This window comes from Protopterus annectens, chromosome 4.part0 (genome assembly GCF_019279795.1).
Source record: "Protopterus annectens isolate FY-2018-M chromosome 4.part0, PAN1.0, whole genome shotgun sequence".
Lineage (NCBI taxonomy): Eukaryota > Metazoa > Chordata > Ceratodontiformes > Protopteridae > Protopterus > Protopterus annectens.
The window spans coordinates 1,542,382,186-1,542,399,059 of NC_056733.1; positions in this window are offsets into that span (position 1 = coordinate 1,542,382,186).

Here is a 16,874-nt window from a genome sequence, read left to right on the forward strand (position 1 = left end):
GAGGAGGTAGTTTGGGTAGGTTAACAGACAGAAAAAAAATGATGAAGGCGCTGCCCAGTAACAATAAAGGCTTTCCTCTTCCGTTAGTGGAAATAATTAGTCATTGATGTACCTTTGATATGCCAAAGTCCGACCAGACAAAAATTTGAAATTCCAGTTTATTATATTAAATAAAATAAAAATAAAAACTTATAAGAACTAATAAAAATTCCCAGATTGTTACTGGGCAGCGCCTTCATCGTTTTTTTTTTTTTTTGTTAAAGTTGTGAGTTATTCTAGGCTAACAGACAGGACAATCAAGACGCATACAGGGGCAGTATATGACACACGTGGGGGGTAAACACCTTGATGGGGAGGGGTGATGGGAAATTGTAAGCCCATGAGCCCCCTTGTGGAAGCAGTCGCCACTGCACCTTCAAAACCCCAAAGGTGGCTGTGCTGGGGGCTGAGTAGGAGAGCCAGGCTGATCCTCTAGTTGTGATACATGGCCCTCAACCTGGCGTAGCAGATCTCCAACCTCTCTGTGGAGCTCTCTACGCACCACGACCCGGACCTGGTGACTGGATGACAGGTTCCTGTTTGTGCCCGCTCCTGGTGGGGGGGCAGGCCCCATCCCCTGAGTCGGTTCCACCCGAAGATGGTGCAGGACTAACGGACGAGGAGGTGCCTGGTTGGGCCCCAAATGTGCTGGTGCCTCTTGCCAAGGCCAGCTGAGGTAGGACAGGTGGGTGCGCTGGGACCTGCATTCCCATACTTGCTATGGTGCTTAAGCTTTATCAACATATGTGGGTTAGTAATAGTCAACACATTCCAGGATTAGGTATAACAGCATGCATAGATATTCCCATTAACCCAAACACCAGATATGGAACAGTTGCATAGCAAACAGAACACATGCATATATGGGACCACAGTGGTAATTACAACAGCACTCACGTACATTGATGACACCATGCCACCAATGTGGGAGTATTTCAACATAACACATGCATAGAAACAGATTTAAATAATTATGGAACAATAGGACATATGTCCCAACATTAGAGTTAAGTCAAAACATACCAATTGAGTTGTGTATTTAGTTTATTGTTGCAGATAACGTGGGGTGGAGAGAAAGATGTCAGTTAACAACTAGTATATTCCTGTAGATTGCATTAATTTCCTAGTCAGTGCTGTTATCTGTACCTTACAAGTATTAGTACACTACACTATTGCCTTAGTTTGGACAGTGGTATGGCTGTTGACAACTGTATACATGAACTGGATTTACCTGCAATATACACCTCTTACCTGGTATACCTGTGGAGGAATTGTTTGTTAACACTGACTGTTTCTACATACACTCCCTGATTCCAGGTTGATGTTATATACATACCTGTCCATCTCTTTTTGCACAGACTCTGGGCATGGCTTGACCACATGCAGGTGAACCTGGGCATATGTTGACTATTGCCATCTTAAACTTTTAGTGAAATGTACAATGACAGTTTTTTTTCATTGACATTTTCCAAATATGTACAGGCCTGACAGTCAATTATATGACATGGCATGTTGCCTACATGTCAGAAATCAGCACACTAATATGCCAGGGGGACAGGGTGACAGGCGGCAGATATGGGGCGATTAACTGGACATTCTGGACATTTCTGTACCCTTGTAGGGTATGATTCTGCATACAACTTACTACCACTCCCAGGATTCGGACCATAGCTGTGTCTGCTAAAAATAAAACACTGTCCATCACCGTTGTTCATAGTTTCATAGTATAGTACTAGGCTATCTGCCCTAGGGCATTTATAAGCCTAGCCAAAGTGCATGTGGCTTTCGCCACCCCATGTAATGATACAAAAGTGTGCAAATTAAATTTATTTTACTGTGCCTCTGTCTAGTAATGACACAGAGATGACCCCCGGGGTAAACCTACGATCACCCATCCATTCGTCAAGATTTCTCTTGAAGAGAGTCAGTGAGGGGCTCTGCCTAACATGGACTGGGATCCTGTTCCAGAGAGCAGGAAGCCTCTGAGTTATGAATCTGTTTCTCCAGCATGTCCTATTCATATTTGTGCTGAGGTTTAGATCTTTAGCTCTCGTGGCTCTGATGGATTTGGATTTTTTGAGGTGGAGCATGTCCATTAATTCCGAATTGGACATGGCCTTGTACATCAGGCACAGATCACCTCTAAGCAGGCGGTATGCTACTGAATAGAGCTGAAGCTTTTTTAGTCTGGCAGCATATGACATATGTTGGAGACCCTTGATCCTCTTGGTAAGGTACTTTTGGGGTCTCTCCAGCTGCTGCAGGTGCCGGGTGAGGTACATACCAAATGGGGCATTGTACTCAATCATAGGCCTGATAAGGGAGGAATATAAGGGTACAATGACATCCTTTGATCTGGATGTGAATCCCTTCATGATAAGGTGGGAAAGGTAGAAGGTCTTTCTAACCACTTTGGCGACGTGGGTGTCAAATGAGTGGTCACTGTCAACTTGGGTCCCCAGGTCTCTGATTACTTTTTCCGTACTTAATGGATTACCACCTATGTGGTAATTTGTGGGTACTTTGTTTTTTCCAAAGGGGATGACTATACATTTTTTGGCATTTAGTTTGAGGCCATGACTCTGGCACCAGTCATCTGTTTCTGTGAGGCCCTTCTGAAGGATGCATGTGTCAGCTGGTGTATCGACTATGGCGCCTAGTTTGCAGTCATCTGCGAACTTTGCCAGCCACAACCCCCCTATGTTTGCCTGCACGTCTGAGAAATAAATGCCGAACAAGAGGGGTCCCAAGACAGAGCCCTGTGGGACTCCACTTGTGACTGGCTTAGAGTCTGACATAGCTCCAGCTATTCTGACTTTGTGGGTTCTGTCCTTTAGCCAGTTTGCAACCCATCATGTGACAAACGGGTTTACATTTAAGCTGTTGAGCTTGTCTATGATGCCTGAGTGGGGTATTGTGTCGAATGCTTTTGCCATATCCAGGTAGGCTGTACGAACTGCTTTGCCTTCATCGATGGCTCTAGTGACTGTTTCAAAAAAGTCCACCAGGTTTAAAAGGCAGGATCTGCCTTTTACAAAGCCGAACTGGGTAGAGTCAATTGTCTGTAGGTCCCCGATGTCTTTGCTTATGAGTTCCATAATGATCCTTTCCATAACTTTGCAGACCAGGCAGGTCAAGCTTATGGGGCGGTAGTTTCCAGGGTCCGTAGAGGTGCCACCTTTGTGGAGTGGGACCACTGTTGCTGTACGCCAGTGTTCAGGGACATATCCTGTAGCAAGGCTAAGATTAAACAGCATTCTTATGTGCGGGTTTAGCTCCTCTAGGAGTTCACGTAGCACGCAACCCGGGACACCGTCTGGTCCCATGGATGCTGTATTTTTAGCATTGCTGAGAGCAGCTCTCACCTGGACATCTGAGATGTCAGGGAGGTTGCATTCAGCTGAGATAATTATTTCATCTTTTGGGGGAGTGGGAGGGGAGAAATTTGCACTGAACCTGTCTGCCAGTATGTTGGCAATATCTGTAGGTTCAGTGTATTTTTTGCCATTATGAACTAACTCTGAGCATATCTGAGGGTTTCCACCCAGGTTTCTAACATAACTGAAGAAGGCCTTGTAGTTATCTTTAGCGTCCTTAGCGATTTTTCTCTCAAAGTTGACCTTTGATGAATTTATGAGTGAATGTAGTTTTTTGCTAGTGCTGATCAGAGATGCCTTCCCTTTATGGGATTTTGCTCTGTCTTGCAGTAGCTTCCTTCTTTTGTTATAAAGTTTGTTTATGGCTGGGGTCCACCAGATAGGATGCCTGCCTTTGGTGGAAAGGGTCTTGGTTTTATTTGGGATTGCATGATCCATGCATTCTTGGAGATGTCCGTAAAATGCATTTGTGAAGGATTCAGCAGTGTGGGATGTGGTTTCCACTGGCTCAGGGGGCTTAAAGGATACAATTTCAGCCTTAAGGAGTGTAAAGTCGGCTTTTGAGAAGTTTCTCACTGTGGTCTTTTGTGCTGGGGGTGGAGGTGGGATATGAAAATCTAGGGTTATTAGTTTGTGGTCTAATCTCACTAGTGAGGGGTATACTTCTGGTGTTGAGCATTTTGTCCCCATGTTTGTGATGACCAGGTCAGGTATATTATTTCCCCTTGTGGGGGAGGTGACTAGTTGTTCCATCGCATTTGAGTTGATGAATTCCAGGAACCTTTGGGCTAGGGTGTTGGGGCTTGAATAATGCACCTAGTTTATGTTTGGGTAGTTGAAGTCTCCCAATATGATGGTATTTGGTGAGACATTTATATCCTCCAGTGTCTTCAGGAAGGCTGAATGGAGTTCCTGAGATTGGGAGGGTGGTCTGTAGCATGCTACAAGTTGTATAGCAGTTTTGCCTATGGTTAGTTGCACATGGATGGTCTCCGATGCTTCGTGCATTGCCACTAACCTGGAGGTGTGGGTGTCTTTAATGAATATGGACACTCCCCCTCCTTTTGTGGTTCGGCCCTGGTTTTGAGGCCGAAATGCATGACACAAGGTATAACCTGGTAGGGCTGGCATGATCTCAGGAGCCTTGAACCAGGTTTCAGTTACTGCACAGACATCCATACTGAGGAGTGCTTCGAGAGCCTGCATCTTGAGATTTAGACTTCTGGCGTTGAGCAGCATTACCCTTAGTTTTTTTCCTTTTTTGTTTTCTAAGGAGGTGTGTTCGTCTTTTGAGCCTTGCCTAAAAAAGGCAATATGGGGGTGGCAAGAGCCTTAGCCAATATCCAGTAACCCAGTGGTGACAGGTGCAAGCTGTCCCTTGCGAAGCAGCGTGGCTTGTCCAGCATGTCATCCCAAGCAGACAGACACTGGATCCCCCTAGAATGACACCAGTAATTGAGCCAATTATTAAAGCTGATCATCTTGTCTTTGTATTGTGGCATCATTCTTGGTGAGGGCAAGATGCCGCTCAGGGTCAGGGTCATACCAGCCTGGGCTACATAATCAGAGAGCTCCTCTATGTCTCTTTTCATGTAGTCCAAGGAGGTACGTCTCAGGTCATTCACGCCGGCATGGACAATGATGGAGTCATATTTGTACTTGCTTTGGAGTGAGCTGAGTGCTTGTGTTATGTGGCAGATCCTAGTACTCAACAGGCGGCTCACCGTTACCCTCTCTTTGTTCAGCCTGGTAAGTGGGACGTCAGTGTGTCTGACTATAGAGTCACCTATTACTACTGTATCAGGCATGGTGTTTCGCCTTAAGGGCTGTGATTGTTTGGCACACTGACTCTGTGTACTATATGTTGCATGTGCAGTGTTTTGAGGTGGTGTTTTCTTGGGTGTCTGCTTTGGGAGCCTCTGTTGTTTTGGTAAGTTTTTTATTAGAGCCTTGTGTATGCTATATGGATGTTGCTGTGTATCTCTTATCTGATTTCTGTCTATAATTCTCCTGTGGTTTTACATTCTGACCTTGTATTACAACACTCTTATACAGGATTTCCTAGACAGTTATATTATGTAGCACAGTGTAGGTGACAGTGATGAGTAATACCTTACTATTCAGAGCAAGTGCAATACTAACAATGCCATACAATACCACAGTAAACAGTATCAGTACAGGGTATCAATCTTTTATTTCTATGCACAGTGTTCATATCTGACAGACCTGTTGGAGCAATGTTTGTTAGCACTACCTGAATGTTGCCACACAAATTACCAGATTCCACATTAGTATTATGCACATACATCTTACGCTGTTACTGTACACACTCCGGTCACAGCTTGACAACATGGGGGTGTAATACTTGGCTTATTATTCTCATAACATTTTGGGGAGTTTCTAGAGTGACAGGTTTGGTCTTATAGATGTCTGACCATCAGTTGTATTTCTTGTTTGCTGCCTAAATGTTTGGGATTATCCCACTGATTTTCCAGGGGGACAGGCAACAGATATGGGGCAATTTACTGGACATTCTGGACACATTTGTACAGTTGTGGGGTATGATTCTGTATGCAGCCTACGACCACTCCCAGGATTTGAACCATGGCTGTGTGTGCTAAAAATACAGCAGTTCACATCTCAGTTGAGGGTGCTATTTGGATTTTGTTGTTTGTTTTTTCACTGTTTTCTGTCTAAGTCTGTCTCAGTTGTACTATATGACCTCAGGATTACACCAGTCATATTCAGACATTGGTACACGTTTTATTTATGTAGCACATTGTGGGTAACAGTGCTTAATACAACAGCACTGTTAAGTGATTGCAAATCTACATTAATATATGATACCAGAGTAAACACATGCAATCCAGCAGTTAGACCTTTATAGTCAGGCTATTATGCTTTTGTTTACATACAACCTATATGAGACTCTTCCTGCCATATTCTCTGGTGTATGGAGTACCTGCCATACACAATACAGGTTTTATACAGGCAATTAGCTTACTACTACTTTTAGATTTATTTTCTATGACAGTACATGCAAGAGTATTACTAACCTGCCTCGCGTTGCAACTGCTCCAATCTACATCCATGGGCCTCCTGTTTCAAAGCCCGCTCACTTGCCACTGTGAAAGACATAAGAGGAATATTTAGCCATACCTATCCATAATATAAATAAGCTGGCAATTATTAAACAGGTAGTTGACTGATACTTACACATGGTTGGGACCTCCCCTGTCCTCCTAGCCTCTTGGATCCACTGATACAAGAGATCCCCCTTAAGCCGCTTCAGGTCAGCATAGTGATGCTTGACCTGCTCACCAGTTTGGGGTATGCCAGTGGCACTGGTGAGGTCATGAGCGAGACAGTCCCAGGCTTCCACTTTGTATTAGGAACCCTGGTACTGGCCCTGCAGCTGTCTCATGTCATGGTCTTTCACAAGAAGTCCTGCCGTGACTCTGGACTTCTGGATGCCCCAGCTCTGCACCTGAAAGCGCACATCCTCTCCCATTCCAGACATAGTGCCTACAAGTGGAAGCTACAACCAGTTATGAGATGTATTCCTGCCTGTTGAGTTTGAATAGGGCAGTTTTCCTGCACTTTGCCGTGATTGGACGGTTTTGAGAAGGCTAAGATATGGGCAAGGCAAGCCTGTTTACTTAAGGTATTCATTGCTTAAAGGGGTATACCAATGGGCAGACTGAGTTACTTGGGCTACACATTGCTTACACCTGCTTAGCTGGGCTGTACAATGCTTAGCATTGCTTAATATTTATTGCATTATATTTGCATTGTGGCATTGATTTATTATTCATTACATGTTATTTTTGTGTTTGGTATCCATGATTCATGTGTACGTACACTGTATGGGATCCTTGTGTTTATTAGAGGATTTCAACACTTTATTACAATGACACCTCACATCTGGGCTTAATGCAGTACTCCAGCTCAAATATTTATGTTATGTAGTAGGTTATACAACATAAAACTGTATATAGATTTCTTTCACATGTTCAGTTTGGATTTCCTATAGTGAGGATCTGTTTGGTGATACCTCAATCTTATGTATTGCTGTGATGGCTTAGTGATTAACTACTGTGACTGTAGTGTACAGGGTCCTGGGTTCAAGCCTGTGAAGGTTGTTTATTTTGTTTCTGGTCAGAACGGTGGCTGATGCATACAAAGTGCTTAAGGCATTTTTAAGCAGCTGTAAGCGGGTTTGCATGGGTTAAATATGCTTACAGAGAGTTAGCTTCAATATTGCTTAACCTGTGTGCGCATTGCTTACCCCCACGCATACGGGCTTAAATCCACTTACCACTGCTTACATATGCTTACACCCACTTACTACTGCTTAATTATGCTTACTCCCGCTTACCACTGTACTAATTTAGACAGTCATGTCTAATGGTTCTTGAGAAGGTGGTGGATTTGCAAACTGTATGGAGTTATCATTCATTACACATTTTACCTTCTATTTGTATCCCTGATTCCTGTGTACATATACTGTATGGGGCGCTTGTGATTATCTGTGGACTTTGCAATGTTATGACAATGACACCTCACATCTGCATTTAATGCAGTACTCCAGTTCACAAATATATGTTATAAATATATAAATGTTATAAATATATGTTATCATAGGTTATGCAACAAAATAAACTGATCATACAGTGATTTGTCATGGAAAATGGATTGTACTGGAGTTGGACTCGGACTGGGAATGACTGCTCATGAGGCGAATGCTCTGCCCACTACACTATTGCTGCACTGCTTCCTTTGCATATATCTTGCTTTTTATCCTCTTGTGCCATTTAAGCTGCATTAACCGCAGCTAAGTGATTGGCAAACCTGTGCACCTATGGTTAAATTTATTCTGTTTCATAAAAAAAAGACTTCTTTATATTTAATGTTATAACTATTGCTCTTGTAAATGTGGGGGGATGTTGCTGGGGGTATGCGAACACCTATGAGCTGTCTCGCTCATTCTTATTCATACTCTGCTGTTCTTCATTTCAGGGGCATGTACATTCTGAGAGTTCTGCTCTCAGACATGCCCCCTGCACTCGTACACGCCCCATGTCCGTTTAGGAGCACAGGCAGCGCACCTTCATTAATATGCATGGCGCGCTGCCATCCTGCTCCTAAACAGCCATTTCCGTGTAAGACTAAGCTAGTCCTGCATGGAAGGATAGTGAATCTGGGGGTTTATGTATATATACATTTTTTTTAGTTTTGACTATTTAATGATTTTGCATAGATACATATATATATATATATATATATATATATATATACTTGTTACATTAATCAATGTGTTTCATTTTTAATGAGTATTATGAGTGTTAGTGTTGTTTTTATGTTTTGTGATTTATGATATTAGAATTTTAACTTATTTTGTTTTATTGAACTTATTTTGTAATTGTTTGGATATTGAACATGTGATTAACCTGTCTAAATTTCACCATCTTGATTGCCTGTTATTCTGATGAAGTTCATGTTTATGTGTATGAATAAAAGTGCTTATTTCATTTTATTAAATCTGATTGTCCTGATGTGCTGCATTTGCTGGAATCTACCTTGTATTAATTTTATACTCTGGTTGTGATGTGTATTTCATGCATAAATCATCTCTTATAGAACTTGAACATATCATGTAAAAAGTGAATTCATTTTTGATACATTGTAGAAGCGTCATATGTACTTATTTTCTTTTATGCAATATGCATATTTATTCTGATTTTATCTCTCTCTCTCTCTATATATATATATATATATATATATATATATATATATATATATAAATACACACACACACACACACACACACACACACACATATATTAGTACACACACAATATAAAACTTGTACATAAACATTTTATATGTTTCTACATCTGAATTTATATTATTGGCACATAACTATCACTTACATGCATACTCATAAGAAGGCATTTTAAACTGTAATATTTTGATATTAACATGGTATCATGGCTAAGCAACAACAACAAAAAAACAGATTTACAGATTTTATACATATCCTTTACACTAAGTGGATACAATTATTCTGCATGATGTCTAGATAATGCAGAGGTATATAATAAGCAACAGTTATCCCATATAATAAGAGAACTAAATTATCTAATTCATTTGGGGTTCAAAAGCTTTGCCACAGTGTACTGAGTGAATTTGTGTAATGATGTGTATAATTCAGACACACGTGTGTCTAGAGTGGGGAATGATGAGCAGTAGCTCTGGCCAAGGTATATGCTAGTGGCCATATAATGACATGGTAATGAGCAATACTATTAAAATGGGCAGCAGCTTGGTGATATGCAAATCAAACAAAACAATATGTTTCAGCTACTCATAAATATATAAATGCCATGCTGAGGAGCTTCATATGATATGTAAATGAACACTGATGAATCTCCATGTTTATGCTAAGAGAACTGCAAAAAATGTTTGGACTTGCCACTGCATTACTAAATATGTATCTACAACAAGCTTTTATAGCCACTAGGAGCAGCCACATTGCACGTTGACACCGTAAGGAGCTGTATCATATGCCCATAGGTTCATCTAGAGGAACATCTGCAGTGTAGCCACAAGATCCCGAATTGTGATTGCACATGGACATGAATAATTAATACCCAGTTACAAACCACTTCCGTGAAGACTTAGGAGGCAGACCCAGGATGCATTTAATAACTAACTTTGACTCTTTCAATGAGGACTTGAGGAGGTAGACATGGGTTGTATTTATGATTGCGCATCCATTCATACACATTATAGTTAAAGAGAGTCAAGGAGCCACTTTGCTTTACATCCAAGGGAAATCTATTCAATAAAAGAGGGATTACCTGGGAGAGATATCTGTCTAGCTAGCAGGTCCTATTTATATTTCAGTTGGAATCTAGATATCATGAGCAGTCATTTATTGGCTTTGTGCTTATACAGGAAGTCACATAGGAGTGGATTTTTTGAGTCTCTGTAGATCATACATGGATCTTCTCTCAAGAGTTTATAAGAAACAAAAAAACAGAAAGAGAGAGAGAAACAGAGAGAGAGAGAGAGAGAGAGAGAGAGAGAGAGAGAGAGAGAAAACACTTTGATGTGATCAGTGTGTAGCCCAAGAAAAACATGTCATTGATATTCTTGGTAAGAAAATAGTGTAGTCTTCCTAGGTGAATCATATGCTTAGACAAGTACATATGAGAGGGGACAGTAAACTTTAATATGGGCCTGAAGAGGGGGAATTAGTAGATAGAGACAATAACTTCTGTGGACCTTGAAGATATACCCCTAGTATTCAGTTTGTCCAGATAAAAGGATTTCTAGACAAAAGTAGATACATGGTGATCAGAAGATAGTTCATTATCAATTAAAGTGCCTAAGTCCCTTATGACTGAGTCAACATTTAACTGGAAGTCACCTATGTGATGGGTGAATGGGTGCCTTTGTTTACTGAAAGAGACAGTGCTGCATTTCTTGGCATTTGGTTTAAGGCCATGGTCTAAGCACCATTTGTTGTTGTGTGTTAGGCCTGCTTGGAAAATTAGCAAGTCAGATGCGTTTATGACAGCTCTGAGTTTGCAGTCATCCATAGACTTAGTCATACACAAGCCACTGGTGTCTGTCTTGACATCAGAGAAATAAATACCAAAGAGAAGTGGTCGTAGGACTAAACCTTGGGCAGCACTGCTAGTAGCTGCCCTTTTTGATTAATAATTTGGGTTCTGTCAGTAAGTCAGTTTGCTGTCCAGCAAGTAACATAGGTGTTTACATTTAGTTTGATAGTCTAATAACCAGTCTATGAGATGTGTCTGGTACTTGCAAGGAGGCAACCTGGCACATTATCAGGACCTGTGGAGTTTGTGTTTTTGGCTTTGGTGTGAAAATTCAGGAAATGATAAGGGGGTGGCACTATCATGCTAACTTGCTCTGGAATTATGGGGGCATGTAGGAGTAAAGTCTGAGCTAAATTTTCAGCCAATATGTTTGCTATGTCCTCAAGTGAAGACTATATATGTTATTATGTATCAGCTCTGTGCAATTCTGGGCATTAGTTCTATGCTTTCTGACATAGCTGAAAAAGGCTTTACGGTTGCCCCTAGCACGTATGGCAGTTTTCAGTTCATGCTTAATTTTGATGAATTTCAGTTTGCTTATGATTTCTTTAGTGATCTTTTTTTAAGTTCTTATATAGATGGCTGTATAATATGTTTACACATATGGCCAAATAGTTTCTTTCTCTTATTGTATAGTTTGTTTATACTAGGGTTTTACCAGTGGCATTTGTTCTTGAACTTTGCATTGTATTTGTGTCTTATGGGGACCAATACCTCAGTGCATGATTTGAAGGAGTTTATGTTTATCCATTGAATGACATTTGCATCAAATGACTGAACATCGACTGTTCATTCAGTGAGCATTCATTGCAGCAAACAGGAAAGTAACTAGTATTCCCTTTTCCCCACTGTAGTGAGGTCTCGGAGTTGGTATATAGAGTTGGGGGGTGGACGGGTGAAGCGTAGGTTTGAAATACTGTTGTGTGTGACACAGGGAAGTGTTGGCCAACTAGTTACTTTCCCTGTCAAAAAATGAATGCTCACTGACTGAACATTAGATGGATAGGGTTTGATGTTTAGCCATTCAATGCAAATGTCATTCGATGGCTAAACATAGACCCAATTTGAGGTGGGCACAAACAATTATGTGCAACAAATGTAGAACATATGGTGAAGTCATTGAGATAAAGAAAGAGGTAAAATTTAATTTGGTCATTAGTTAGCTGGAGTAAGTTTGCCTTAGAAAGTCACTGGTTTTATGGTAGATCTAGTTTTTCCTTAATAGTGAATGTTACTTAACTGTGTCCAGATTTGATGAGTGATGTGCTAACATGAGCTTAAGGGGAATATATTAATGGGAACCAGGTCCAATATCTTAGTATGCCTAGCTTGGATTAGATCTAGTTGTTTCAAGGGGATGTCATTAATGAAATTCAGGAATTGTTGTGCATACCTATAAGATGTGGTGTAGGCTTTAAAGTTAGTGAACAGATAGTTGAAGTCACCTAAGAGTATAATGTTGGGATAGAGAGGGAAGGAGGGATGGAGTTACCTGCCAGAATAGTATTGAGTTCAATAGGGATGGACATCAATTTGTTTAGATATACATTGTGGGCTGCAGGTCATCTGATGACACTTTACCCTTCATGGACTCTACAACATCGACATTCTAGACCAGTACTGTCTGGATAGGCAGACCATGCAAAACACTGTGGATCTGTTTTTGCCCTGTCCCTAGCCCCGTTGGAGTCATGGAGTATGTATGCCAGTGGATGCCAAGGTATCTATGGCATCTTTCAGTGCCCGGATGAGGACACAGTTGGGATATCTCAGGCATCTGCCTCAAAAATATTCAGTCAGTTTCTCGATGCCATGCTCCAGCACGTGGGAGAACAAATGTGGCTCCCACATATCACAGAAGAGAGAGAGGGAACACCATGGGGGACTTCTATTATACAGCTTATCTCTCTGAGGTACTACTGGTGGTCATAGACTGCACCCACATTGAAATAAAGGCCCCACCTGTTGAAGTGGGAAAGAGGTACATGAACCTTAAATGTCAACAATGTATTAACTGTCAGGTTGTTTATAATTCACAAGCTATCTTCTACATTGTGTCAGCAGGCCACTCAGTCAGATAACAAAGCTCTTACATATGGCACACCTGTGACTTCTTCAAGGGGCATCTTATTGGTGATGCCAGATACGCCCTGGAACCCTAGTTGATGACACCCATCGGAAATCCACAGAATGAAGCATACAAGGGGGCAACTACACCTATGGAAACAAGGAACACTACTGAACATGGGTTTAGGCTGCTGAAGGCATGATTTCACTGTCAGAATTCATCCACTTGTGCCCTGTATTATAATCTTGGCACACTTGAAAAATATCTTTAGCATGCGTAATGTTACACAATATGATAGATAAGGAGCAGCTGCAGGAGAAGCAGACACCAGCACACCAAGCAGTGGAAGTTGAGCCAGATTAAGAGTCAGTAATGGAGCCAGAAGTAGAGGATGACTTTGCTAGACTGAGGCCTGCACACTATGTTCAGGGCAAAAAGCCAACAATTTGCACATATCTTTGGTCCATGGTAAAGTAGATTAAAAGAAATGTACTTCAGTAAAAGTGATGCATGATAAACCAATGCCCATTGGTAGTTACCTGTGCATAGGCTTGGCACACTGTGCATCAGACATAGGCAACCCCAGTAACAATGTACAAAGGGCAGGGTATCATTTGCACAGGTAGGGGCAGGAGCAAATCTGTATGTCTTCCACAGTAAAATGTGTGAGTGCTGAAGATCATTAAAAGAAAGACTGCAGTTGAGTGAATGGGCTTTTTGCTGGTGTGCATTGACGTAAAAGGCTTTGTGAAGGGCCACTTGCACTTTAAGACTGTGTCTGTGTGTGTGAGAGTGTGTCGATATATGTGCGTGTGTGTGTGTGTGTGTGTGTGTGTGTGTGTGTGTGTGTGTGTGTGTGTGTGTGTGTGTGTGTGTATGATGTGCTGGTGGCTGTGTTGGTGTGAGTATGTGTTTTCTGGGACACAGTCTCAGCAGTAGTTGCAGTACTATTTATCAATCTACCAGACAGGTCCAGGGAATGCATGGAAGAAGAATGAGCATCCTGTGCATGCACCTGTCCATGACAGTTAGGCCTGCTAGTCATAGCAGAGCCCTAGCTATTTGTCAGTTCTCTGTGTGACCATGATCAAAGTCCGTTACAAGATGTGTTAAGGCTGCAACTATCATAACCCTGAGGACATCCTCTCCTGTCCATACACTCCTCCAGAACAGATGTAGCTGTAAAGAAAGATAATGTTGTGTGAATATGATCTAGATCATCCATAGCCAAGGTAGTTATCATCCACCAATGTAGGGGTGGAAAGGCTGTGTGGATGGTGCCTCACATATGGCAGACAAACTTGAGAAAACATGGTTTGCTCCAGTATGTGGTTTTATTTTATCCAATCACACACATGGGACATGCGCTTCCATAGGTCATCACACACTCCCTGCATTAGTCTTACTAACTCTGCCATGGCTGTAGTAATACTAAGCTGTGCATCTATGATGCCTTTCTGGGTTGTGCCCATTGACATAACAACTTTAGGGGAGAGCAGTAACTATGTCTACAACAAGCATTAGTACCCAAACTCCTGTGTGCATCACTCCACCAAAGGGGTCTAGGGGACAAGTCTTCACACATGTCTGGTAGGGGTACTACATTTTCCTGACTGCTACAGGTGTCTCTGCTAACCTGTACTCCATGTGTGGTGTGTGTCTCACTATTGTGTACAGGCATAGAGGCTATGTCCATTGTCTGTGTAAGGGATGTGATGCTCATGTTTCCTGTGCCCAACATGCACACACACTGTACTCCCTGACTGTGCCAGTTCATCCCTACAGTCATCATCACAGGTTGAAGATCCTCTAACATCAGGTGGTTGCAGTCTCACATAGATGTTCCTAAATGGAGAATCACCCTGTGAACACAGCAAAACATAGTACACTGTGCAAGTATGACCCAGCAGCAGAAGTATATATGAATGTCAAGTATAGGAAGAGTAGCATTTGAAAACCACAATTCAAACTAGGTACCTTTTGAAGATGGTTGTTCAAGTAGAATCACTGATGTCCCTATACAGTCCAAATCAGACAATGTTAATAATCTGGGCAGTTACTGAAGGGTCAAGAGGACTTTCAACTACTTTCACAGAGGAAGAGCTCAGCATACAGTGCGCATCTCAAACAGATACTCTTGGTGCCCCGTGAGGCTCTACACCAATATTCAGCACTGCACTGTGAGGCCATGTGGAGGTGTCCCTACCTCTGAGAGAGGCTTGAAAACTCTCCATCTCAGGAAGAGGTGGCTTGACTGACAGCCCCCCACCCATTTACCTCTCTTCCTATAGCAGGTGGACAACTTATTTTTCAGCTACGTGAGTAGTGTCAGTGGACCTCCAGCTGACCATTGCATAAGTATTGACCTGTTCATTGACAGCATTAATGCCCAGTGCCAGACCATTCTAGGCATGTGCCCAGTGGGCCCATTTGGCTGCATCATTCCCAAAGAGCTGTTGGTCACCAAATGGAGGACATGGAGTAGAACCTCATTCTTTGCATCTGAGAAATGTTCTTTCTGGTTAGCGTTTTCATTGGACACATTAGTGTTTTTCTGATTACTAAGTCTATAAGGCAGTGCTATGTATGGAAAATATTGGCATTGACATCTTGGTTGTCAGTGGCCCAGAAAGCCACTGATAACACTGTTCTTCCCCTTGTCCATATACCATATTGCTAGTATATCCGGCAGTTTTATTAGTCAGTCTAAACACTTTACCTAATGTCAGGCAGACAACATTACCAAGCAAATGTCCTCCTCACTACGGCACCTGTAACACAAGGTGACAAGACTATTTCCTCTCATTGTTAAAAAGAGTTTTGCACATGTGGCATATATATAAGCTATAGAACAGGCAGATGCAAAAGGTTAGCCTGAGTGCATTCACATGTCCTCTGAGCATTTGCTGATGGGTGTGTTTCCTGTTAGGCTTAACAATCCTTTGGTAAAAAAAAAATGCCTTACCCTTGCAGTGCCTCTCAATACATCTCTTCAATAACCAATAAATATATTGACTCAGCTAGTTCATTATGTAACTTACAACAGCAGTTAACAACATCTGCACTTAAAAATGTAAATTTAAAAAAGTAGAAGTTACCTTGTAGAACTTGAGCTTCAGTTCCTTTAAATAATTACTCAGATTCATCCGTTGCAGGTTTTAACACTGCTAATCTAGGAATTCTTTCATAGTGTGATGGCATTCAATGGATTCTCAAATGCTTATATTGCGCTAGTTCTGGTGTCTGGATGTGTTGATCATGCAAATGAGGATTTATTTCATTATTATTTCAGAATTGTTCAATTTGAATGTTCTAAAAACTGACAAATGCATCGCTCAGTTGGACACAGATACTTGCACATGCTTAAGTACTTGTGTGCAAGACTTTGCATGCATGGTGCACTTTATGGCTTTCAGGCAATATCTGTAATTCCACATCTGATTTAGTGGAAATGAAGTTGCTGTTATATACACTGTATTCATAGTATCTAATCAAATATAAGGCTGTCATATTTCACTCTTTACAATACAAATTTCAGACATTGTGATACAGTATGTATATTAGGCTTTGCCATCCTGGGTCGCAAAATTATGAAGCCCACCATCACGTGCCAGTTGGCCTACATAGTACAGGCATGGGTGTGAAGTATCTGACATTTTTCTCTGCAACATCCAAGTGAATGATCATGTTTGTAGTTGGAGAAGAGTTCTCCATTTAGGACAAAGGTGATGTGCAGAAAAATCTGAAATCTTCCTTTAT